Raw genomic sequence first — 27,894 nt, 5'->3', positions numbered from 1 at the left:
ATTAGGATAATTATCTTTATTGTTTTCTCATATAGTGAATGGAATATATCTTCAGCAGATATGTTAGAAAGATTACTGTTATATGTAGAATAATATGGAATATATCTTCAGCAGATATGTTAGAAAGAGTACCGTTATATGTAGAATAATAACACAGTGGTATCTAATCTTGTATAAAATGCAAATTTTTCCATGGTTTATAACATACTATACTGAAATGTCTATTAGCTAGAGGGATTGGTCTAGCTATTACCATTTTGAATTTCCCAAAATTCCTACTCTACAAAGAATATGCAACATTATGAAATAAGAGCATTACCTTCTGCTTAAGTACAATTTCAGATTGGCAACATTTTAATCTTTCATAAATGGTTTTAAGCTTGCGTTCATACACTTTCAGCAGATCACTATCTGTTCCATGAGATCCAAAATATCCACTTTTTTTAGATAGCCTTTCATTTAAAGATTTCTTCTGCAATTTCTTAATCCATTTTGATAGTTTTTCTGCTTCTTGCTGCATATCAAGATAGAAGCACAATCCACTATCACTGGATGAAATCTTGTCATATTTCTTACAAAAAAATTAGGGAGCAGTGTACTTTAGCAGATATGTATACCAAGTAAAGAATACAATATAGGAACAAAATGTTTGCTGAGAAAAATTCATAATCTCCAAGTTCTCCAAGTTCTAGATACTTAAAGTTAAAAATATTGGAAATTACACTGACACAAATAAACATGGAAAGGCAAAAATAGTATATTCCGTAAAAGGTATTGGAGAACTCTGAAATAGGAGAAATTCTATTTTTGACAAATTGTGGCTAATTGATTAAATTTTCTAACCTTGGCGATTAAGTCCCAATGTTAAATAACATTGCATAAATCACAAAATAAGCTACAGAAGCCTACAAAAAAAACATTGCATAAATCACACAATAAACAGCAGAAGCATACAATTATAATTACACATACAATTTTCATTCCACTGAAAAACATATATTGGTTTTTATTTTGCAAATTCTTCTAGTTGAATTGACTTTAACATTTTGGATGCTTCTATCTCTATTGATGTTGATGTTGGGTAATTGATTTGAACATTTTGGATGCTTCTAATTCTATTGATATTGATTTTGTGTATTCTTCTTCACCAATCTAGATGTTGTGGATGCTTCTACTTCTAATGATATTCGTAATTTGTTGATGCTAATCCTAATGTTGCCAAAAGTAATTGTGTTGTTGTTACCTCATGGATGGACGATCCATTTGATGAAGGCACTTGCATAGTTGGTAGTATTCTGCTATTATTGTTGTACCTCAAACAGTAATGCCTTGGATCTCTACAAATATTGGTCCAATTGAGAAGAGTTGGAAAGGCATTCATCCAATCTTGCTTTAACAAATGCGTTATCCAAGCAGAGTAAAGTAAGGAGAGGCCATTGCCCTACCTCTTAAGGCATCATTTAGGCCAATGAGGGGACTTGATTACCATAAGGATGCAAAGGGTGATTATGCTCTTCAGCGTTAGTCGTTTCTTAGGAACTTGTTGACGTGTCTGAAATCGCATCAGTATGGTTCCATCCGACCAACGCAGAATAGAATACTAAGCATCCTACCCTCTCTTGAGATAAGGAAATCCCTAATGCTGTTTTTTATTTGATCAAAGGGGATTACCTCAATGTTTCTTTTGTCAGGTTTTGACTGCAGGATAACTTAGTGGTTTGATGTGTTTTGCTGGAACACAAAGGGGACTTACGGTTAGGTGAACAACTTTCGGGTGAGTTCCCTTAAATTCTAACAGTCTTGTTATCGGTTGATTTTAGTTGGATCGATACTTAACTCAGGTGGACTGTGGTTTCTTCTTGGTAAAAAAAAGGGGGAAAAAGAGGGATAGGGAAAAGAGATACAAAAAATCTGATTACTTAACTAAGATAACATGTTCAGTTAAAATAGACAGACACCTCCAAATAACCAGATTTTAACATTATCAGCTATTTAAGCACAATGTTTGTAAGAACCTAGTGCGATCTTCAAGGAAAACTAGATTTTCATGCTATTAAACATAAATTCAGAATTTTAACATTCATTCACTAACTGTTTAATAACCGAACTGAGCATATGAGAGGGTTCAGATTAACCATGCAAAGGGAATGACAATCAGCCAGTCCTTAATGGTATGAACAACGAGAATTCTATTAGATGTTTATCCTAAAAATGCTATTGAAAAATAAAAGACATAACAGAATAATTTAAATGATGAAGAAGGGGACCATGCACTCACAAAGAAATGAAATAGCCTTAATTTTCCATTAATTCTGTGTAAATTTCGTCAAAGCTTCAGCAACAATCTTGAACTTCTTACAAAAATAAGGGAAAACCAATCCCTTTAAATAGATTTCCAAAAATAGATGAATGGCCAAGATTTAAACTAAACAAGTGGCCCAGATTCATCTGTACAAAAAGGTACCCATACCCATAAATAGAAGGTAAATATCAGCAACCACCCAAAGGGGAGCAATAACTACCTAAAAAAGGTAATTAAAAAACTATCCATAACAACTCAAAAAGTGCATATGCACAGAGTTTAAAGTTTACAGCTGAGTTGGCAGTCAAATATGAACTTTTGGCCAAAAAGTGCTTTTTCAAATTTAAAAGAAAAATGCATTTTATGAAAGCACTTTTTCCTTTCCTGATGCAGACTCCTTTGTGATAAACTCAACCTCGCTGCGCAGGTACTCTCCACAGATATCCCGATTGGCTGTGCTCTCTACCCGAACATAGTCCTGAAATCTTAGACATAACTTGAATAGTTCGGTTGTCGGTGGCATAGGAGGATTAAACATTTTGTAATGAATACCCTGTAGGAGGCTATCTAAATTCTCCAGTTCCTCCCTCCAGTATGACTTGTGATTTTCAAAGCATGATATGTCCACTTGCAGCCCACCAGCAAAATCTAGATCCTCCATGGAGTAAGTGACCCTGGGCTTAAGCCTGTCCTCCCATTGTGGTTGTACCTCATTATCTTCCATACTATTTTTCCAACCGGGAACCATTGATTTGAGGATCCTTTCACCAAGATCCTTCACATTTGATAAAGTGTCATCGCACTTATCCTGCATTTTATTGATATTATCCTTCATGTCATTCTTCATGCTGAGGGTCCAATACCATTCCTTGAAGGTATTGACATTAGAAGGATTTAGGATAATATCAAATGGGGAATTTGAGAGCAGGTCCAAAATAGAGCCCTAATGAGGGGTAACTCCCTAGCAATCGCCTCATGAGTGTTATAGCACTCCTTCCTTAACTTGCACATTTTGATAATAGTGGATTCCCTATGGAGGGCCATTTCGCGCAGATCCTTGAAGATTTGCTCTCCTCTTTCTTTAATGCTTTGAATCAATTCCCTAACGGCCATGGCAGTATCTCGTACTCCTTCAAACTCTGTGGTGGTCCTTTGCGCCAATGTTGTTGGGGGAACATGGGATTCGGGGGCATTATGTAATGGTCTCAGTAGGTGATCAATGTACCCCTTGGCCTTCTCAGCACGAACTTGATACATGTCTTTCTCAGCAGTTATCTCTTCGAGTTGCCTGAACATGTTTTGCACGAAGTCCTTGAACTCCTCCCTTTCCTGTTCCTTGGTGGCTCGTCCGATCGGGACGGTTGTGATGCTATACTCAGCCAGTGTAACTTGATCTGCTGGCTTATCGACAGGTGGGGTGGCGATATGGAGGGTAGGGTTTCTTTGGTCATCTTTGGTTATTCGGGAATAGGCCTTAGGTTTTTTATTCCCCTTGGACTTGGCTTCGCCTATGCGAGAGAAAATGTCCTCCAAGTCGATGGGTGGCTTGGTGGCTGCCTTCCGCTGAGCTCGAGCAACTAACCAATCTTGAGGTATAGGCTTCCCTGATGCTATGGTTAAATTCCCACTCTGCTCTTTAATGTTTTCAGCTGGCTCATTGCATATTTGTAGCTGCTCTGTTACAGGAGGAGTCGAGGAAGTGTCAAGTCCTTTGCTTGCAGCTGAATTCTCTCCTACTTCGCTGAACAACTATCTGGTATCTTCATGTGATGGTTGTTCTTCAGTTCTATCAGGCTTGCGGGTCTCATATGTCCTTTGCTCTCCTTCAACAGTGGGTTCATCCTTGGCAGTACTGTACAATTGCAATTCATGGCGGCTCCCTTGGGTAGGTTCATGCACCTCAACCCCTTGAGTGGACGGAATTTCTCCTTCCTCAACTGGATTCTTAGGTTCGGCAGGCTCAATGACCCTCACCTCTGTATTTAGCCTATCTTGTGCAGGAGGGTCATCAGCTCCGAATGCATCAACATCGCTTTGGGAAGGCGGAGCAGGTATATAGTCAAGTTCAATTACATCATCAGATGAACTGGGGTCTTTTGATGATGAAGTGACCTTCGGTCTCCTAATAGGGATCTTCTCCCTTCTTGTCCTTTTAGATGTTCGAGTCCCTCTGTTGGCTTTAGCTTTCTTCCTTTTTTCGGGCTTTTCAACCTCTTCCTTAGGTGCACTTGAGGTTCCCTCATCTTCAGAGGACTGAGAATCAAGTCTACCCATCATGTGGTAGGTGAACTGGACTCCCTCATGAATCAGCTGCTCAATCTGTTGGTGTAACCACTGATCAGTGTACCTCCCTGGGGCTACCATGACTGCCTCAAAATCAGTGATTGGATCCTATGACCAATCGATGCCTGGCAAGAGATGCCTTACTGCCTCAAATTCCCGGACTTGTAAGCAATTTCCAAAATCCGTTAACTGATCCGGGACTTGACAATATTCATAGAGTCGCATTTGCTGCACACTTAGCCTTGAATATTTGCGTCGTCGAACTTCATAGTCATCAGAGCAATTCTTCCAATAATCTTCAACTGACTCCTTTGCTCTGTAGCGCCTGTCGTAGGCTCTCTTTGCCAGATTGTCATGATCGAAACATTTCCTTGGGAAATGTTCCTGTAAGCCATAGGAGGCTAACTCAGCAAGGGATTCCTCTGCATGGGCTGGATTCTTCAAATGGACATCGAGGTTACCTATAATCATAGGGAAGGTGAATTCGGACTGCGTCTTGTCTTTAAGCAAATTGTTCACCGGACATGCCTGCCTTGCGACTTCCAGAAGAACTATTTTGTCGGTTGGATATCATGGAAGTTGGAAAGGAGCACCTTCAAAGCCAGCTATTCGGATGTAGGAGAATCTTGGGAATTGAATGAACCAGGCGCCATACCTCTGTACCAAAATGGTAGCTTGCTCTGAGAGCCTTATGTGTAGTCCCCCTTGCATCAGCCTGACCAAGCGCATTGTGAAGGCGTCATTGACACACTCATACTGACCAACTGCATAGGCAGGGTTGTTCTTTTCCCTTTGAGCTATGTCCTGATAATGTAATTGTGGATAGCAATCGTACACCTTCACCTGATCAGGCCCGTTCCCAATCTCACCCTTCATGATCAAACCTGGCAGTGGCTGGTTTCAGGCGAACATATAGACTAGATAGGATGTCATGGTAAAGTATTTTTTCTCTTCAAGCTCGACCAACTGGGTATGGATGTTGTCACTTATGATCTGGGCCCAGTCGAACTTGGATTTCCCAGCGAAAACATGCTCTGTAAAGTAAAACATCCACTCTTCAAAGTAGTTAGATTGGGGAAGTCCCATAACCCTGCTGAGCAATGTGATCATATCTCCATGCTCATTGTGAAAATCGCTTCTGGGGGTCTTTTTCCCAATTTTGATGCTGGGAGGTCTTCTTTCCTTATACCATTCCTCATTTATTAATGTCCTGCATTTGGTAGGGTTCATATCATATGCCACTTGCGCTTCATCTATAGTTGTTGCTATGGGGTTGTTCGGGAAGGGGATGTCAAATGCGTCGCCAATGGCCTCAGGAGTGAAGTCAGCTAGGACCATATTCTCAAGGAGCACCAATCTGGTGTTTGGTTGGTATTGTCGAGCAGCCTCTACAACCAGCTCATAATTCTGCACTGACGGGGGAAATCTTGCTGCCTGGGCAATACCACTTTCCATCATCCGCCTAGGCCTGCCATAGGCATTAGGGGAGAATACTCTGTCTCTGAAATCTTGAATATCAATGTGGCCTAAGTCAGTATTGTTGGTTGAAAATTTTGTACACTTGGGGAAATATACAAAATTGTGGTTTCAACTACAGTGTGTGAGTAAAACTCTCCTAATTAAGGGAAGGCTCCCCCTATCTAACTACAACTTTGAAAATAAAATAGGATGGGACAGCAATCTTTCTTCTTCTTTCAAGAAAAACAATATCCTTTTCTCTTCACAGAAAAGGATAGCGATTGAATATAAACAGCAGTAACCACTTTCAAATGAAATGAGAGAAAGGAAATGAAGTTTCCTGAAAGCGCAAAGACTTTCGTCACTTCCTTCGGGACGGGACAGCAATATCAAGCTCAAAGGCTTGATTATATGAAGTCCTATCTACCCTTTTCTATACTAATTCTATAAAGGACAAGTTATAACAGCTCAAAGACTGGAATATTTTATTCTTTTCTACTTAAAAGAAGTAAAGTAGTATAAACTCAAAGACTTACAGCTGTTTCTCACAAAATCTACTCCTAAATTCTCCTAAGAACAAGTGAAAGCACAAAGACTTACAACTTCTCTAAACAAAATATTTATTTTAATCTATATTAACCTCAACTACTTGCAGCACAAAGACTGCAAATCAGATGTGATTAAGCTCTTTAAGAAACACTTGCAAGAAAGATAATATTGAACACAAACTCAAGAATGTAGCACAAAGATTCAGAGCTTGAGCAATTTCCTTCTATTCCTTTCAATTCTTGAATTCACACATGAAAGCTCAAAGACTTCTTTGCTATAAATTTGGCAGAGTTTTTACTTGCTTTCCAAAAGATAAAAATTACAATAGACCCCCTCAAGTATTTATAGAAGAGGAGCCTTGAGAAAAAGGTGGGAGGATCCTAACTAACTTGAGAGATTCTCTCAACCACCAAGATTTATTCAATAACTAACTATGACTTATTCCAACTACAGTCCTAATTGAACACAAATTGTAGTTGCTTTACATGTAATTACAAAAGTGCACTCAAATTGTAGTTGCTTTACATGTAATTACAAAAGTGCAAGTAATAAGTTAACTTGCAATTACAAAGTTATTTTTTTACATTTAACTTGTCAAAACGAAATTACAAATGCATAACTAAAACTATTGCATGTGTCTAAAGACATGACTCTAACTGCATCATCCTTTGTCTGTGATAATCTTCATCTCGCTTCAGGATGCTAGAACTTGAAGTATTCTGGATTGGTAAAGACATCTTGAACAGGAATGGGAACTTACATCCTTATCTTCTTGCTTGGGGTAGTACTAGCTTTTCAAGAGGGAAAGGGCTGCCTTCCTCTTTTCATGTCATTTTGAAATAATTCTATGCTCTCAACCATGAATTGTTGTTGTATCTCTTCTTTGTATCATCCTTCATTCTTGAAATCTTCTTGCAAAATAAGGCCCATGCCTTAATCCATTGATTTGGTAGATCGTGTGTGCAAACCGAACTAACAAGGGAAGGGATAAATTGATGCAAAAATGGGCTCGCAAGTGAATTTCGGGTTTTGGAAGTTGCATTACATGTGTGGGGAAAACAAGAGCGTTAACTTGCAATTACAGGGAACAAACATGCAACTTCATATGTGTAATGGGTAACTACAAGTTTGCACTTGTAATTGGACCTTTAAAACTCATTTACAAGTGTTTTTTGAGTGCATTTTGGACCAATTTCGGGTTCTGGATGGCTGACCGTAGGTAGACTTTTAATGGGGAAAATGAATGAAGGTGTGAAATGAGTGGATGAAATGGTATGAATGGTATGTACGTATGATGGAAATGAATATGAAAAGATTTTGGGAAGATCATCTTCAAGAAAATGGGAAGAACTTTCAACAAAAGATGGTTAAATCTTTTATCCATAAGGGAAGAACAATGATTTTCATCCAACTTGTAATCGGGATTTTAAATCCCAAATACAAGTAAAGAGGGAAAATAGAGAAGAACAATGCAATTCACAAATTGCTATCAAAGGGGAAAATCTCTCTCACAAAACCGATTTTTGGGGAAGAACCAAAATATTTACAAATTTACAACTAGAAAGGAAAAACAAGAAAACAAGAAAACAAGAAAAAAGAAACAAGAAAAGAAATCTTACCTTGCTCCAATCTTAAAATGCCTCTTCAACAAGATGATTAATCAATCTTGGAATGAAGAAGACAATCCAATAAATAGAGAGAATCCACAATGCCAAAACATAAGGCATTTTTGCAAAAACGCCTTATGTGGAAAAACGTGGCGGCAAATGCAAGGGAAATGGCATGAAAGATGTTTGAATCTCCTTCAACCCTCAACGCCTTATCATTCCAAGCAAAAACGATTCATAAAATTGCTGATTCGTGGCATTCCAAATGGCAAAAAAACGTGGTTTTGGAAAAAACGTGGTTGTTGTTATAGAGCTAAAAACTAGCAATCTTAACCTCCATGTGGCATGAAAGGTGTTTGAAAATGCATGGAAATAGGAAGGAATCCTAAACGCCTTCCTATTCCAACAAATTCTCCACACAATTTTGCTAAAAATCCTCAAAAACGTTTTTCCTTGCAATTCGGGTTTTCTGGAACAAAGTGCAAGTTCGAAATGCATAAAACAATGAAAATCGGGTTTTTTGGAGGATATAACAAGTTTAAAATTTCACTTTTTCAACATGTTACGAAAAATCGGGATTTTTTTTACCAAATAGCAAGTTTAAAATGTCAAAAATGCACTTTATAAGCAAAATTGGGTTTTTGGAGACAAAGTGCAAGTTTAAAATTGTCACTTTTTCATTTTCAAGGCAAAATCGAGATTTTTTGAGAGAAATGCAAGTTTAAAATCACTTGCAAAGGGGAAATAAAATCCCCACAACAAGTTATAATTTACTTGCACACATGTAATAGGGGTTTAAAATCCCTATAACATGTAAAAACCATTAAAGTAGAGGTTTTTGGAAAGAACTACAAGTTTACTTGTAACTTAACCAAAAAATCCCTATTTTAACTGAAAAAGTCCAAAAACAATAAAAGCAATAAAGGGGAAATTTAAAACAAATTACAAGTTTTTCATTTTTTAATAAAGTGCACATGTAATAAGCTTAAAATTTCCCTACAAAGACCAAAACAATGGAAATCATTAAAACTTGCAGTTCGAGGAAAATTCTCCACCTGCAGTCGGGATTTAAAAACCCGAAATTGAAGGAAAGACATAGCAAACAAACCCAGAATGTGACGAAATTCGAAACGTAGTTAGAGGATGGACTGAGGATTAAGCCATTCCAAGGATTAGTCGAAATTCTGCCTCGGAAAGCGCACCATAGAGTAATTTTTTTTTCATTTTTTCACAAAAATTTCATGTAATGGTCCTTCATTTTTGAAAACAAAAATGAGGACAACAAGTATCACCTACACTTTCCCATACACTTTGAACCTTTGATTCCCTCAGTCCTCCCCTCTGATACTGATATTTCATCTTTTTGCCCCTGCGAGGGATGTCTGATTTGGATGCTCGGGACGTTTCGACTGCACCAGGTGTCTTTGAGGACTTGTTGTGACGTTTTCACACATCGCCCCATTGCAAATGGGGACCCATGTTTTTTGCTTTTTAGGGTTTTTTTTTTGGTCTTTTAGGGTTTTGTTAGTTAGCCTTTGCATTTTGAGTGCTGTCGAGGAGATCAATAGGATAGCAAGTCCTGCTGGAGTGAAGTCCTAATCTTGAAATTTGGCTAAGTCTGGAATGTCCTGATCCTGAAATTTGACTAAGTCTGGAAACTGAAAAACCTCAAAAAACTAGATTTTGCAATGTAACTCCTGGAAGTCTGAAACCACTCTCAAACATCCTGAAAGTATATATGGAATATAACTTAAAGTATAAGTGACATTTACTTCAATGTTATATTCCATGAAAATTATCCTGATAGAGAGTTCGAAAAGTCAAATTTCGCTCCTGTCCTTCACTGAGGATCCAGAGCGAATTTCGCTCCTGTCCCTCTCCAAGGGTCCAAGGCGAATCGCTCATGTCCCTCACCAAGGGTCCAGAGCGAAAAGGCTTAGTGGAGTCATTCCTGACCTTGTTTGGACAAATTGAGACATCAAAGGCGTGATGGAGGAAAAAATGAAACTGATAGAGCATCCAGACTTAGTCAAAAAGCAATGAAAGGTTGAACAAATCGCCTATCAGGATGATTTCGCTCCTGTCCCTCTCCAAGGGACCAGAGCGATTTTTTTCGTACACACCTTCTTGGGCCTTTTTTGGACTTGGGCTCTTATTCATGGCATGTAAAAAGATGATATTTTCCTCAGCGAAGGAAATTTGAAGTGAAAAGTAAAAGGATTTGGCCTTGAGAGCAAAAATCGCTCCTGTCCCTCACTGAAGGACCGGAGCTTGAATTCCAATTTTGCATTATCCTCGCAAGATTTAAGTGATTTTACGATTTGAAGACGCCAAAGTAAGTGTGCTCTGTCCATTGAATATAACTTGAGTGGCTTGCAAAGGAGAAAACCAACCTAAGTGACAAAATCGCTCCTGTCCCTCTCCAAGGGACCAGGGCGATTTTCAAATGAAGCTCCTGTCCCTCAACAAGGAACCAAAGCGATTTTCCAACAAGACAAATATCTGGCGAGGGATATGCAAGTTTCATGTTTGAAATGAATGAAAAGGGGCGTGATTGATCCGTTGAAGATAATTTTCGAAGGCTAGCAAAACACAAGTGAGCTTATAAATGCAAAATCGCTCTTGTCCCTCTCCCAGGGACCAGGGCGAAAAACACATTAGCTAACCTTCCTCTCCAAATTTGGACGAGTCCAAGTCAAGACACAAGGTCAAAATGATATTCAAAGTGCTTCAAGAGGGTACGAGATTGCAAAGACCACCAAATCAATGAAAATTGGCTAGGGCGCTCCTGTCCCTCTCCAAGGGACCAGGGCGAAAAATGTATTATCAAGTCTATTCCGCCAAATTTAGGTGAATCCAAGCCAAGGCACATGATGGAGACAATATTGGGAATACTTTAAAGGAAAACAAAGTTGCAAAGACCGCAAGACTGGACGAGTGGTGGCCAAGGCGCTCCTGTCCCTCACCAAGGGACCAGAGCGAAATAGTCAAGTATGCCTAATTTTTAAATGCCTCTTTCGTTTCAAACGTTCAAGATGGAGTAAGAAACAATGTTTTACGCCTTGAAGAAAATTCGATGTTAACATGATTAAGGATTTGTGCTATAAATGCAAAATCGCTCCTGTCCTTCACTGGAGGACCAGGGCGATTTCTACAGAATCAACCATTCCCTTCGAAAGTTACGTCAAGGCAAGGTTACACAAGGTCAAAAATGACTTTCGAAGGACGATGAACGTGGAATTAACCTCAAGAATCAACAATTTTGAGCTCAAAATGCAAAAACTCGCTCCTGTCCTTCAGTCAAGGACCAGGGCGAAAAATCCTTAGGAGGGCTCATTTGGTCTTGGAGAGACAAGTTTGGCATGCGTAGAACAAACATGGATCATCAATTGCCCTCACAAGTTGATTTGACGATTTAAAAGACAAGGGCCAAGGAAGAAAAGCAAAAATCGCTCCTGTCCCTCACCAAGGGACCAGGGCGAAAATGGTTTAAAAGGCATTCATTCCAAAGATGGAATAGGTTAAACTCAAAATACCAAGCGAGAACCCCATTTTGGACGTAGAGGATGAAGTTTCAAACGTGAAGGATGAAAGATGGAGGACTAAAATGCATGAGCGCTGTTGTCCCTCTCCCAGGGACCAAAGCGAAGTTATTAACAAGTTGATATTTTTGCCATGCCTAGACACCAATATCCTCCAAATTGCATTAAATGCTAGATTCGCTAAAAAAAAAAAACTTGAAATATTTAATTAAGATGGCATTTAACAATAACGCATGGGCATTTAATAATTAATTTAGGCCTTTAAAAAATCGAAGTTTTTAATTACAAAGGCATTTAATTAATTATTATTAAATTAAATTTAAGGAAGGGAGCGCTTGGGTATTATTTTAATGTTTTTTTGTAAGGTCGGCCCCCTCTTCTATTAAATTTTTTTTATTTATCTTTTGGCCTATTTTTCCAAGTCGGCCCATGGAAATAAAATGGTGAGCGCTCTATATATTTGAGGCATGTTTCAAATCATTCACTCATCTTTCAAGTGCGATTTGGAAGAGCAATTTGAGGAGCGAATTTCTACCAGGAGTGGAGACTAAGAAGGGCGAAATTCATCTTGAAGGCTATTGGAGAGGCGTATTTCTTGCTAGATTGGAGGATAAATTCCAGATGTTTTGAAGGTATTTGAAGGCGAATTTCCAGATCTTGAAGAAGCTAGAGGAAGGTGGAGTTCTTTTCCAAGCTAAAGGAGGTACATTTTATCCAAGGGAGAGCTTTGATCTACACTTTGCCTAGCGAATTCTCCTATTTTTGCATCATTTCTTAGAGTTTAAAACTCAAGAGGAGGTATGGCGAAATCATCTTGACACCCTTATTCAAGGTTTGATTTTTTTAAGCATTTTTTTGGAAAAATCTAAGTATTACATGGTTAATTAGGAAATGATAACTCAAGATTTATCATGAAGTTTCCTAATTAAAATCTTGAATATTCCTTTTAAAGTTTAATTTTTAGATTTCAAGATATATTACTAATTTTGAAATGTTGTGTAGGCATCAAATGGAGATCCTGGAGTAGGACGATCAAGCAAGGACAAGGACGATCAAGCAAGGACAAGGATGACCTTCTTCGATCCAGCCTAGCATTGACAAGGGCGACCTCCTCCAGCCTAGCATCGACAAGGATGGCCTTCTTTGGACTAACGTCATCAAGGGCAACCTCTTCCAATCCAGCATTCCAAGGCGAGGTACAACAATCATCCTGCAAATCAAGGACACGAGAAGTTAGAAAAAGGGTTTGTTGAAGAAGCAGATAGTTCCAGATGAATTAATTAAAGCTAGCTTCTCAACAACATCAAGTTGAATATCTACCAAGTTACAAGTGTCGGACGAGGTGGCATCCTAGTCATCGCTCATCCAGTCAGTGTGGTCCACCTCAGCATGTCTAGATTCAATGTACCTAACTCATGGAAGGTGGCACAAACTCCGATGTACCTACCTGTTGTGACCATTTCACACATCGCCCCATTTGAAATGGGGACCCCCTCTTTTTGCTCGCCTTTCGCTTCGTTTTTTTAGGGTTTTGTTAGTCAGTCAATTGTCTGGATTTAGGGTCAAGCCTTAGGGTTTTTATTGTCGTCTTTTTTAGGCCAGAATCCAGTCAATTTTGAGAGCTTTTGAGCTTCTTTTGTAAGAATGCAAATTTTGAATGCAATGATTTCGCCAAAGTGGTCTATTTTCAATTGGAATTTTGAGTGCAGAGCTTAAATTTGTCTAAGTGTTGAAGGTGAAATGTGAATTTTTGTCCAATTGACTGATTTTGACCAAATTTTGACTTTTTTGATTTTTGATCCCGGGCGTTGGGAATGATTTGTTTTCGCCTTGTGAATTGATTAAACTTGTAAAATCATGATATTTTGGCCTGTAGGAGCAAAATCGCTCCTGTCCCTCAGTGAAGGACCGGAGCTCGTTCTCAAATATCTTACTGTCCCTGCAGAGTCAAGATGAATTTCGAATTGCAAGTGATAGAGAAAGGCGTGATCTTTCCGTTGAATATAAATTGAAGAATTTCACGAACACGGAAGTGCCTCCAGAAGTCAAAATCGCTCCTGTCCCTCAGTGAAGGACCGGAGCTACAAATCAAATATTGCTTTGTACTTGCAGGATTTTAATGATTTAACAATTTGAAGATGTCCAAGGAGATATGTTTTATCAAATGAATATAACTTGAAGTGCCGACATGAAGGAGAGTGGTCCAGAATGCCAAAATCGCTCCTGTCCCTCAGGAAGGGACCAGGGCGAAGTACATTGTAGCTCCCGTCCCTCTCCAAGGGACCAAAGCGATATTCTTCATAAGGCAAAATCCAGACGAAAATCAAGCAAGTTATAAGTCTGAAGGCAAGAAACAGGGTGAAATGAACTCATTGAAGATAAATTGAAGATTACCAAATGTCAACAAAAGACCTAAATGCCTAAGTTCGCTCCTGTCCCTCAGGAAGGGACCAGAGCGATTTTTGTCTAAGGCAAATTTCTTGCTAAGTTACAATCAAACCCAAGGCATGGATGAATGGAATGGAATGTTACGAATCCGTTGAAGATAATTTTAGAGGTTAGCAATGTGATGTGGAGCCTACAAGAGCAAGATCGCTCCTGTCCCTCTCCAAGGGACCAGGGCGATATAATGGTTATATTACCGTTCCTCCAAGTTCAGGACACTCCAAGGCGAAGAACAAGGTGGTGAGGACATTTTAAGACATCTCCATCAAGCACAAAGCATCAAGGGTCGTCAACATTGAACGAATTACATCAAGACTTGAAGTTCGCTCCTGTCCCTCAGGAAGGGACCAGAGCGATGTTTATTATATTGGCCGAATCCCTCAAAAATCACGTAAGGTCAAGGTTTTGCAAGGTCGTATGAGGTCCAAGGCATGATTAGAAGGTGATATACAAGGACTTCAAACGTCAAAAGATCCTCAAATTGAACACAGAAGCTATATCGCTCCTGTCCCTCTCCAAGGGACCAGGGCGATTTGCTTGGGATCCTTCATTTTCCTTCAAATTCATGCCAAGTCAAGGTTTTTCGAGATCACACAAGGTATAAGGTGTCATTTGAAGATGATATGCAAGAGTTTTGAACGTCAAAGTGTTACCAATTTGTGCAAGGAACTCATATCGCTCCTGTCCTTTGGACAAGGACCAAGGCGATTTTTATTAAAAGACTCATGTTTCGTCAAAATCATGTCAAGGCAAGTTCATGCTAGATCAAGAACGTCCTTTAAGAGGCAATGAACGAAGAACCAAGGTTGAAAGGTGATGCATTTGGACTAGAGCTTCAAGATCGCTCCTGTCCCTCTCCAAGGGACAAGGGCGATGATCCTTCCAACGTCTAAACGCCTTGTAGAATTCAAGTGGAACGAAAGGGGAGCGAAAGAATAGCATTGTTTGTCCATCATAACAAAGATTGAAGTTCGAAGTCACAAAGATTAAAGAGAAATTATGAGGATCGCCCCTGTCCCTCTCCCAGGGACCAGGGCGATATTTGCCAAAGCATTCATGTTCCTTCGAAGATCATAACAAAACAAGTTACAAAGGGTCTAAAACGCCATTTGGAAGGCAATGAACGAGGAGTTAGAACCAAAAACGAGGAATTTCAAAATAGAAGATAAGGATCGCTCCTGTCCCTCTCCAAGGGACCAGGGCGATATTCTTCCTAACATCAAATGCGCCTTGTAAAGGTTAGATGAAACAAGCATGGAATGAAGAAACAAGGTTATTATTTGCCTCGTGATGGAAATTTGAGATCAAAGATGCAAGATTAAGGAAAAACAATGGAGATCGCTCCTGTCCCTCTCCAAGGGACCAGGGCGATATCACATCTTAAGGACATTTATTCACACATGCAAGACACTCAAGTTCGAAAGACCCAACAAAATACCGATTTGAACGTAAGGATAGAGACTTTGGACGTCGAAATTGCAAGAATCATGACAAAATTGATGGATCGCTCCTGTCCCTCTCCAAGGGACCAGGGCGATGAGGTACGTATCTTCCATTTTCAAAATTTGGCGCTCAAACACATTTCTTTAAATTTATTTTAAATGCTAAAATCGATAGATTGAAAATTTAATTAAAAATGGCATTTAAAATTTGCGCTTAATATTTATTAATTATTTTGCCTTTATAAAAATCGAAATTTATTTATTTAAATAATAAAGGCATTTAATTAATTATTTATTAATTAAATAAAATTCAAAAGGAGCGCTTGGTTTGTGAGAGTCGGCCTTGTTATTTATTTAAAAATCGTTTAAATTGCCTTATTAATTACCAAGTCGGCCTATATGGAGGTGAGAGGTAAGCGCTATAAAAGGAGGGTGAAAATCTTCATTTTCACATTATCATTTTTTTTGCCATTTCACATGCGATTTGGAAGACAAAGGGAGAAGTGCGAAATTGTGTTCAAGTGCGAATTATATTCAAGGTGGTGCGAAATATTAACCAAGGCATTAACATCAATCCAAGGCGCTACGAACTTGAAGTTTACATTTGAGCGAACTTGGAGATCACGTCAAAGACTTGAAAGGTGGTGAAATTGACAAGAGGAACGTTGCTTTGAAGACCACATCAAGGACATATCAAAGGTGGCGATATTGATAAGAAGGACATTTATTTGAAGATCACATTGAAGAGAGATCTAACGTCAATTTCGCCTAGGCGATTTTATTCTTTTGCATTCTAGAGTTAGCTCTCGATTTGAGGTATGGCGATTTGGTTTTATTGTTTTATTTGTTGATCGTCATATTTTAAATTTTGAATTTTGAATTTTTTGAATTTTGAATTCCTAGCTCAATCGTTTTATTTTAGGAAATGATAACTCAAAGACTTATCATGAAGTTTCCTAAAATTTATTCTCTAATCTATGTTATTTATTGCAAAATCTAGCTTCTCATTATGAAATGTTGTGTAGGTATGGCAACCCCGAAGGCGGGAGCATCCACCAGTCGTTCAGCTCTCATGAAAGAAGATCAAAAGATCGAAGAAGTGGAGACTAAGATCGTGTCGAAGTGGAGCAACATTGGAGATACAAATTTAGGCAACTTTAGCACGAAGAAGTTTCGAGAGGTCTCTTACATTGGCAAGCCATCACCTGTCGCCCGGAGAATAATCGAGAGTGGTATCATTAAGGCGGTCGGCTTTCCTCCAGCTATTCAGTGCCATGAGTTGATGATCGAGTGTGCTCGTCATTATGATCCACAGTCCAGAACGATCGTGTCCAAAGAGGGAAACACTTTGGCGTACCTTTCAGAGGAAGCTATAAGTGAAGCTTTCCATCTTCCAGAGCACAGGGACATGATATACAAGAACATAGAAGGAGCCAGATCAATGTACGAAGATGATCCAGATGCTTGTCTAAGCATTATCAATAAGAACTGGCTACTTAGGAGCCGTCCCCGTCTGAGCAAGGTCCCGAACACACTGCACAGGATTGATTTCCAAGAGGAGTACAGAGATTTGATTACCATGCTCAACCGAGTTACAAGAGCCCCTCATGCCTTCTATTTTGAGAAGTGGATGTTTTACTTCATCCAGGTGATCGTTCAGGGAAAAGGTACGATACATTGGGCTAGGATGATTAGCCATTGCTTGGACATACAGTTGAGGAGACTCAAGGCTACTAAGTCCTTCCACATGAGTTCATATGTCATTTATGCCTTGATTAGGAGTGTTGAGTACGCAGGACTACCTCACAGAGGAGTGATTGGAAGAGGACCCAGCGAGGTCAGAGCTTGTGATTCCTATGCCTACTTGCATCATCCGCCAGGGAGCAACTATAAGTTGGTTAATGATACTTTCACGATGAACATCACAAGGACGTTGCAAGGTGGAATTCACAACAGGTTATCTCAGGATGCCCAGGAATTCATAAAGAGGTACGGTGCTTGGTTCATTCAGTTTTCCAAGTTCACTTATATTAGAGTGCATGGATGTCCTTTACCTCCATACATGTTGCCGAGATATCCGACAGACAGAATTGTGTTACTTGAAGTAACAAGACAGTTGGCAGCATATGTGAAGGCATTCAGACACAGACATCAGAATGGAGTTCCAGTACCTATCATTTTGGGTAATTCAGTTGAGGTATGTCCTAATGCTTTAGTCATGGATGACGCAGAGAAGGAGTTAGCCTTGTATTCTTTTCCATCTTTTGCTTTGAGAGAAAGCTTTGATCCACATGGACATTTAGAGGAGACAGTCGGCAGAAGGTTTAGGCATGAGTACCAAATAGAAGATTTTATGATGAATCTCTTAGATGATCTTGAAGTGAAACGGAAAATGCATTCTAGATTGCCTTTGGATTTCATCAGGAAATGCAGGATTTACAGAGTGGCCGACCAAGCTCAGGACAGTGGCAGACATATCCAGTCTTCCTATGATCGAGAAAGCAAAACAATAAGGTTAGATTGGAATGAGCCCGAGGTCGTGGATTTAGCTACTTTGATGGCACCAGTCTTGTCTTGTACTCGCAGATGGGTTGACATACAACATCAGATGTTGAGAGAACAAGGCATAGCTATGACTTTCACCTTGGAAGAGAAACCAGCCGAAGGTGGAGCTAGTGTGAGTGAAGGCAATCCTAATCCTAAAAATTCAAGTGAAGGAAACCTTCGATGTGCCAGTGAGGGCAATATCCATCCAAGAGGTTCGAAGAGGAAAGAGAGACCTGGAAAGAGAGAATCTTTCAAGAAGAAACAAGAGGCTAACAGAGATAGATCATCCGGTACTTCTTCTAGACCTGAGAAGAGAACAATTCAAGTGGAAGAATCCATGGAGTCTATGGTACAGAACGATAGGCAGGAGGAAGGACAAGCACAACAAGGGTCACCAGATGGATCTCTCCAAGACTATGAGTTAGATGAAGATAAAGAAGACAATGAAATATCATCTCCTCCCAGACAAGAAGAAATAGTGCACAAAGAGATTCAAGTTCAAGAGACAAGATCGATTATCCCAGATTGGTTGAAGGAAAGATTAACCAAGATGATCGTAGTAGAGGACGAGGACAGTGCAATTGATTTAGAGAGCCTTGTTGGACATTCCCAGGAAGTGACAGAGAAGAGAAAGGCTACCAAGATGTCCAAGATGATTCGAGATGAGACTGGATCCAGGAAATTGCAGATAGCTACACCGGCAGTAGACAAATATGAAGGTGAGATCCTAGCAGAGGAATATGATATACAGACATTTGAGCTAGGACCATCTACAGCAGAGCAGACTTTAGATGATGCCACCGATTCATTTGAGGCATTGAAAGACAAGCTTAGAGAAGAAATGGAGAAGAACAGAAAGCTTGAGAGAGAGGTCGGTGCATGGAGGACTTATTTCAGTCACATCAATGAACCTTTGGGACGTCAGGATCCAGCTAGATCACCAGTGCAAGCACTTCCACTTCAATCAATCAGTGAAGCAGAAAGATTCAGGAACATGGTCCAACGTACAAGTAATTGGATGGATAGATCTCATACAGTGGCCATAGAGTTTGTAACAAGGATGATGAAGATTATTCATCAAGCTATCCAAGTTCTTGAGATAATCCACAATTTGATGATAACAGTAGCTGCATTTGCCCATACCAAAGATGTCATCATTCCTGTCTTGAAGGTAATTAGACACACATCAAGGAAAGTTTTAGCGCAAGAGAAGATCTTGGATGGAGAATCTCACAATTTGTTTCAGTGGTCAACCTTACTCCATATGAAGAGTGTTTTCTTCGAGGACATCAGTGTTAGATGTGGCCAAGTTGAGGAGGTGATCAATCCGATCCAGGACAGAGTATTTGAGGTACTTCGTACCATTCTTGGCAGAAGGATCGAGGTCGAGACAGATGTGGATATGCAGGAATTAGAGGATAGAATCAAGGTCATCTTTTGCAAGGACGCAAATGTTACAGATGAGCAATATGATCAAATGTTTGCCACCATGCTCCTAATTGAAAGAACAAAGGAACTTGAATCTACTTGGGACGTAGCTCTTCTAGATGCATTCGATCAGGTCATCCACTTGGAAGAGAGTATGAAGAATCTTCCCGAGATTCCAATTGCAGAAATCGAAGGAATCGTGACAAGATTCATTGCATATGCCAAAAAAGAACATTGGAAAGGGAATAAGGTTCTAGATGAAAGGTTGTTATAGATGACATGGCATCTTATTTGTCATTGGTTTATGTCTCCTAGGTTTTTGTGCCAAATTTAATATTTGGCTATGTATTTAATATTGTTCAGTAAAAAGGAGGCCATTTGTAACAAACCCTAATTAGGGTTTAGGTGTCATGATCTTGACCGTTGATCTACTTTCGATCTAGACCTTTCATTGTAATTGGGGATGCTATTTATACCCCCATTTTTCATTTCATTTGGTAATAGTTAATAGTCAATAGTTGATGTAATAGAGAAGAGAGATAGCTAAGAGATTAGAAATTAGAAGCAATTTTATTTTGTAGCAAGATTGAGTTTTGAAGAGAAGAATTCAAGCAATTGTTGTACATGATGACTTGGAAATCAATAAAATATTGAAGTTATGGTGTTTTGTTGCAACTTTCTTGGTTATCTTCATGGTTGTTTAATCTACTTGAATCATGCTCAATCAAGGTAGTGTGTTAGTTTGAAGGACATTGTGTGAGACTTGATCTTTGGTAGGATTCGTAATCCAAACCACTAGCTTCTTGCTGATTGTAGGAACGCCTTGCGTGGTCGACTGGAGAATACTTTGAGTCCCTTAACCTTCAATCATTATTGTATCTTGGATATGTACCTTCGTGGTAGTGTCTTTGATCTTTGATGCATTGAATATCATTTTGTTACCTTAGAAGATCGCATCAATTTCAATTGAGTTGTTATCTTATGGCAAAATTGAAGTTGGTTGAATCTTGCCAAGTCTTGTCCATACGAAGTCATTCTTAAGGTTAGGCTAGATTAGACCTCTTTCAAACCCTACTCTTTTGTTATTTTTGAATAGTTTCTTAGTTTAGCAAATCTTGAACTTTCAGAATGCGTAAGACCCCTTGAAGGAAACAGCAAATCACATCATACCGCTGGAAGCTTGTCCACACGTAGAGACCCTACTAACAGAACCTTGGAGTCTTCCTAACTGATCCTTTATGCGAATCTTCAGCAGTTAGAGACTATTTTCTCAAGAGAGGATAAGATGCCTATTGGTATTTTATTCTGTGTATGATTGTGTACAAAATACACGTCAACACTACCCCAGCTATCCATTGGTGGAATTTTCTAGAGAGGACATGTGTCCAAGCAATACAATTTTATCATTGGTCAAGCATTAAATGTTAGGTAATGGTTGTAACAAACCCTAATTAGGGTTTTCATTGTTGAATCTTGGCCATTGATCTCGAATTGATCTAAGCCATCGAATTGTATTGAGGGCACTATATAAGCCCTAGCATTTCATTTTGTAAAGGCAGTTAGCAATAGTTAGAGGGAATTAGTAAGCAGTTAGAAGATAGAGAGAGAATAGCAATTAGAGTAGAGTAGCGAGAGAAGGCAAAGATTGTTGCCAAGATGTTGTTGTAAAAGACTTGTAACTTTATTGAAGAAATGGTGAAATTTATGGGTCGATTCGACAATTTGCATGGTCTTTATACTTCTCATATTTGATTTCATGTTAATAGATGAGTGGAAGAAATGTGCTTGATTGATGGTGAAATTCGTATATCCATACTACTAGCAGTTTGTTGATTGCAGACTTGCCTTGCGTAGTCAACTGGAATCGTTCAGCCTAAGCTTAACTTCAATTGTCGCCTCTTCATTGATATGCATCAACCTGATGGTGTCTATGCTTGCAGTGATGATTTGAACATCATAAAGCTTTCCTTCGAAGATCGCACTAGCCTTGTGGAGATGGTCCTGCGATGTCAAAACAAGACCTAGTTAGAATTTCATCAAAGATCAATCATTGCTCCTACATTCCTTAGTATTAGGATTAGATTCTCTCCTCGCCCTCGTCCTTTTTCCTTTTTTTTCAAGTCAAAGTGAGTAAAATCCTGTGTCCAGCAATATTCAAAGCAAATCAGAAGTTCAGGCATCAAGTGTAAGTCCCCTTGTGATTCCAGCAAATCACATCATACCACAGAGAGCTTATCCACACGTAGAGACCCTACATACAAGAACCTTGGAGTCATCCTGATTGATCCTTTTTCGCGATATCTTCAGCAATCAGAGGCTTTATTCAAGAGAGGATAAGGTACCCTTGGGTATTTTATTCTGTGTATGATTGTGTACAAAATACACGTCAACAGGACTCTACAGCAGATTTAGGCATCTATCCTGCACAACCGGACGCGGATTATGAGATGAGATAAAGGAAACAAAACGGGTTAGATAAAAGGGATACATTAGCACACAAGGATTAATTGAAAACAAAATTTTGAAGAAAGCAAGATACTTCAGCGAAAGAGCTTGATTAATTTGGACCTGAACATTATGAAGCTCTTTGATTACAAATTTACTTATCCGGCTACGGTTCAAGGACTTAGGTGATTTTGACAGCTAAATTTGCACTTAGTCATTTTAAGATCAATTTTCAAAAATGGATGAGGTTAAATATTCCCTAAGTCCGAAAATGCATTTCTGGTTAACTCCTAGGAATAGACTCTGATTTTAACTGCATTGCCTGATCCCTTTCAAACGGGAAAAGATGCGGTTTAATGACTTAATCATTTAATCAATTTTGCATAAACACATCTATCCAATTTTGCATACATTTTAAACGATTCTAAGAGAGACAAAGAAAACTTGCCTGGCAGAATACGGTGTCAACACGCACAAATCTGGCCTGTAGGAATGATTTCCTTTGAAATTTTAAAATGCCCCTCTTATGCCCTATGCCTTTGAAAAGACAAATGCACAACTTGCAAATTTGGAATGGGAGGGTTTCTGCAATTTCAAATTTTAACAGTCAACTCCCTGTCTCTTATTTCGCGCCTAAGTTTGGAGAAGAATGCAGCTTTGAAGACTTAGACTTAGCAATTTACCTTAGACGAAATTTCAGTGTTTTTAACCGCTGCGAGCTCTTACTTTGCGGTTCTCTAATGCTGCAAACTTCGGGAGTTTGGAATGTTTTCAAACTATAAACTTCTGCGTTTTCTCTCCTAATGGTGTCAAACTTGGGTGATTAGCTCTCCTTTGCGAGCTTCTTGGCAAATATGCGATTTAATACCTTGTCGTTGAAAATGGCGTTTCCACAAGGTTAATAAACTTCGCGATTTTCGCTTCAGGCGGACTTCGTTGTAATGAGAGCGATCGCAAGGGTTTTAAATGAACTTACAAACTCCGCAATCTTCCTATGGATGCCGAACTTCGGCGATTTGGGAAAGTTCGCAAATTTTCTTCAAAGTTTTTCGCGATTCAACTAAAGGTTGCGAACTTCGGCGTTTGGGCATGGTTTTGAAAACTTTTAATATTGCGATGTTTGCCTATGGACGCCGACTTTCGGGGTTTTGGAGTCCTTTTTCAACTTCATAAAAATCGCAACTTTCCCCTTAATTGAAACTTCGAGGAAAAGCATCATTTTGCAAATTTAAAACTTTTGCCATTTTGCCGTGGTTCACGACTTCGGCGATTTGGAGGGTTTCTTTTTTAACTTCATAAAAAATCGCAACTTCCTTAGGATGAAAACCTCGGTGATTTGACATGGTTTGAAAGCTTTACAAAATAGAAAACTTCGCGCTTTTCACGCTACATGTGAATTTCGGGAATTTTAGGTGGTTTGCTAACTTCTATATCGCGATTTATCCTCTAGATGCCGAATTTCGGCGATCTTAGCCACTTTACAAACTTAAGATTTTTTGACATTTCACTCTCCGTTAGCGAAAAATCAAGACTTTAGGTGGTTTTTGAAAACTTTAAAATTTATAAAAATCACAATTTTGCCCTTACCGAACTTCAGCGAAATAGAGCATTTTGAAAACTCTTTTAAAACATTGCTATTTTTCCCCAAGTTGCAAATTTTGGTGATTTTAGCCTAGATGCAAATTTTAAAGACTTCGCACTTTGAAACTTCGGGCTTTTGAGAGATTTTGGAAACTTTAAAATTTTAACACTTACCCCCTTTGTGGCGAATTTCGGAGAATGAGGGGGTTTTGAAAACTTTTAAAAACTCTTGCAATTTTCCCCCTTTTATGTGAATTTCGGGATTTTGGGAGGTTTTGCCAACTTCGGCAATTTAGAGCATTTTGTAAGCTTTTGACACTTTAACAATTTTTCTCCCCTCTATATCCTTTTGGCGAAAATCGGCACGTTGGGTCTTTTTGCGACCTTTAGATGCCTTGTCATTTTTTGGGGATTTTGCAAGCTTCTGCCATTTCTCACCTAACTCAGGCAATTTTTACAAGTTTAGGCGATCTCTTGGAATTTTAACGCCCGAATGTTAAACTCACCTTGCGGATTCCCAGGGTTCCGCTCATGACATCATCATCTCCTGGACTGATTACGAACATGCTCAAAAAGGATGCGAGACACCCTGCGCAAAACTCAACAGGGCGAAGGCGAAAAGACCAAAAGAAGAGGGGGACCATGTCAGCGACAGGGAGCGTGTGCAACGCACAACAAAACTTAGTAATGGATATTGAGAGGATCTTTGAAAATCACATTCTCATATAGGAAATATAAGGTATTTGATGCCTCAACCTACATATTTAGAAAATTTACATGCTAGCTTAAGGATAGATTATCTAATTTTACAAATTTTAGATAATATCTCCCATCCCTTTGTAGATCAAAACAAGGACATATCTGTTGTCAAACCTGTGTGTTATGCTGCTTACTAATACTGCATGTTATGCTGTTTGCTGTCTCAGAGGTTTACAGATTGATATAGGGTTCAACAAACATACATTCGCCATGAAAGAACAACTACTAATGGTTCCTTAATGAAGTATGATAACCAAGCATGCATATATAACCAAAGAATGATGTTCTATCACCCGAATCAGACTCTTAAGCTAGCTGACATTATGTCACAGTTGGCATGTGTTCACAGTAAAATAGTGAGTTATGTTGCAAGCCAAAGACTATCTTCTTATTCATATGATGAATGAAATTACATCTCATATGACAGCCGAATGACAAGATATAGGTAGCTAATAAATGATTACACAGACTGTCATTTTCAGACTTCTAAAGACTTTAGGACTGCAGTCATGATTAATCACATATACTGTAATTTCTTCATGAGAGCAAGTGAATAAGGAACCTGATTTCGTGACCCCTTTAGCGGTAAACATTAGCATGAGTGAAGGAGTCTCTAATTATGCCATTTCAATCTTCAATACCCATTGCCCCTGCTGCTGTGAAATATGGTCTGAGAGCACAATGCATGGCAGCCAAATCTCCTTAAGACACTTCCAAAGATGATCACCTTGTTGGCTAAGATGGATTGCCCAACTTAGTGTGAATTTTGGAAGTCCAATGCTCGTCCTAGGAGCCCAGACGTAGGGTGGTAACAGTCAGGTCCGATTTCTATTTGGAAATGCTTAAAGGCCGAACCCACTATCAAACCTCCTCCAAATAGCCCTTAATGAAATCGCCTTTCTCCCTGAAATATCCTAGACCAATTTTTTTCAATTTTTCAATTACAAAGAGTAATGCAACACACATCCTGTAATGTCCCCATTTTGCGAGCATCAGAGTTTGTAAGAATTAGCCTATCATTTGACCCTCGTAGGCTAATAATTATTGATAGAGGGCCTCGTGTGGCAGTTACTTGGTGATTAAAGACATTACTCTTCAGCTGGATTCAGGTTTTGGCCTTTGCACAGGTTTTTTGACTCAGATTGGCATACTTACTATTTATAGTAAGTCACTATTCAGGGTTTCTATTTTTAGACAGGCATCCAATCACATGGAGAACAGGGAGAGTCGACTCCTGGCTCAGACGGTTTAGCAATTAGACAAGTACATCAAGAGATATTAAAGTTTAAGTGACTTAAGTGATTTATTTAATATTTTAATATTATTATAAAGTTCTAAAGTAACTTTATAATAATAAAGTCACTTTAATATAATAAAGTGCGTTAAGTGAATAATTTAATGTGGGAATAAATCTTTTATCCCACATTGGCCAGGAAGGTGTTTGAGCTCTCTTAAGGAAAGAATAAAAGGAAAGGCAAGAGTTCATTCTCGACATCCAGTTGATGAATAGTATTTTGATTGATTTTTATTGTGGAGCCTAGGGCTTTCGCAATTTTCTTCTTTGATCATAGGAAACGAAAACTTCCTATTGATAGCAATTTTGAAGGTGTGAAATAACACCTGAATTATTGCAGTTGTGGGAAAGAATACTTCAGTTCTTTCATTTGTGCAAATTGGTGAAGTTTTCTACAAGGATTTGAAGTTTATTGTTGAAGAACATTTATAGTTGGTTGTGAATCATTCTTATTTGGCAACAAATTATTCGAGGTTTTAAGAGCAGATTGCAAGTTTGTTCTTGCTGCTACAGTGCCATGAACAGTGCGCATGAACAGTGCCATGAACAGTGCGCTACAGTGCCGTGAACAGTGCGTATGAACAGTGCCGTGAACAGTGCGCTACAGTGCCATGAACAGTGCGCGTGAATAGTGCGCTACAGTAGTTGGAGTTCTATAGAAGGGGATTTAGAGAGGTTGAACAGCTATATATATGTGACAAGGGATTTGCATATGAGGAGAATCAAACCAATATATCAAGGCAGCCATTGAAATACCAGGTTTTCTATCTATGGTCATTGTATTAGAAAATCATTACTTCATTGCATCATTTTCTATTATGATTATATCATGAAATATTTGGAGGTTGTGTTGTGACAATTTCACACATCGCCCCATCGCAAATGGGGACCCCCTCTCTTTTGCTTGTTTTTCGTTCGTTTTCGCTTTCGTTTTTAGGATTTTGTTAGTCAGTTAGTTGTCTGGATTTAGGGTCAAGCCTTAGGGTTTTTATTTTTGTCTTTTCAGGCCAAAATCCAGTCGTTTTTGAGAGCTTTTGAGCTTCCTTTTCTAGGATGCAAATTTTGAATGCAATGAATTCGCCAGAATGGTCTAATGTTCAATTGGAATGTTGATGCAGAGCTTAAATTTGTCTAAGTGTTGAGAGTGAAGTGTGAATTTTTGTCCGATTGAATATTTTGACTAAATTTTGACTTTTTTGATTTTTGATCCTGGGCATTGGAAATGATTTGTTTTTGCCTTGTGAAGTGTTAAAATGTGAAAAATCATGTTATTTTGGCCTGTAGGAGCAAAATCGCTCCTGTCCCTCAGTAAAGGACGGGAGCTCATTTTCAAATATCTCACTATTCCTGCAGAGTCAAGACGAATTTCAAATTGGAAGTGATGGAGAACGGCGAGATCTTTCCATTGAATATAAATTGAAGATTTTCATGAGCACCGAAACGCCTCCAGGAGGAAAATCGCTCCTGTCCCTCAGTGAAGGACCGGAGCTACAAATCAAATTTTGCCTTGTCCTTGCGAGATTTCGTTGACTTGATGATTTGAAGAGGTCCAAAGGAAGATGCTTTACCAAATGAATATAATTTGAAGTGCTAACACAAAGGAGAATGGTCCAGAATGCAAAGTTCGCTCCTGTCCCTCTCCAAGGGACCAGGGCGAAGTACCTTATAGCCCCCGTCCCTCTCCCAGGGACCAGAGCGATGTCCTTCATTGGGCAAAATCCAGGCAAAAATCAAGACAAGTTTACGTCCAAAGGCAAGGAAGAGCGTGAGATGAACTCATTGAATACAAATTGAAGATTTTTAAACGTCCACAAGGGTCCCAAAATGCCCAGTTCGCTCCTGTCCCTCAGGAAGGGACCAGAGCGATTTTTGTTATAATTAATTCTCTTGCCAAGTTGCGGACGATATCAAGGCATGGATGAATGGAGTAGAGCATGACGAATCCGTTGAATATAAATTTGGAACCTGACAAAATGAAATGAAGGCCACAAGAGATGGATCGCTCCTGTCCCTCTCCAAGGGACCAGGGCGATACAATGGTTATATTGCCTTTTACTTAAGTTTGAAATCGATCTAAGTCAAGACGAAGGGTGGCAGGAACATCTTAAGGCATCTTCATCGAGCGCAAGCACTTAAAGGTCATCACAATGAAGAAATTTGCACCCTAAGACCTAGTTCGCTCCTGTCCCTCAGGAAGGGACCAGGGCGATGT

The 27,894-nt window shown here is 39.1% G+C and overlaps 1 protein-coding gene across 1 annotated transcript in view; it reads right to left on the bottom strand.

Moving 5' to 3' along the window:
• Positions 1-432: 432 nt before the first annotated feature.
• LOC131038226 (CSC1-like protein At3g54510) overlaps positions 433-27,894 on the bottom strand; it is a 187,129-nt gene continuing 159,667 nt past the window's right edge. Inside the window, exon 4 of the transcript XR_009359128.1 lies at positions 433-514. The gene's annotated coding sequence lies outside the window, so the exon portion shown is untranslated. The remainder of the gene's footprint in view (positions 515-27,894) is intronic.

Source organism: Cryptomeria japonica, chromosome 10 (assembly GCF_030272615.1).
Source record: "Cryptomeria japonica chromosome 10, Sugi_1.0, whole genome shotgun sequence".
Classification (NCBI taxonomy): domain Eukaryota; kingdom Viridiplantae; phylum Streptophyta; class Pinopsida; order Cupressales; family Cupressaceae; genus Cryptomeria; species Cryptomeria japonica.
Note: the sequence above shows the minus strand (reverse complement) of the source record. Positions and strands in the feature narration are given on the sequence as shown.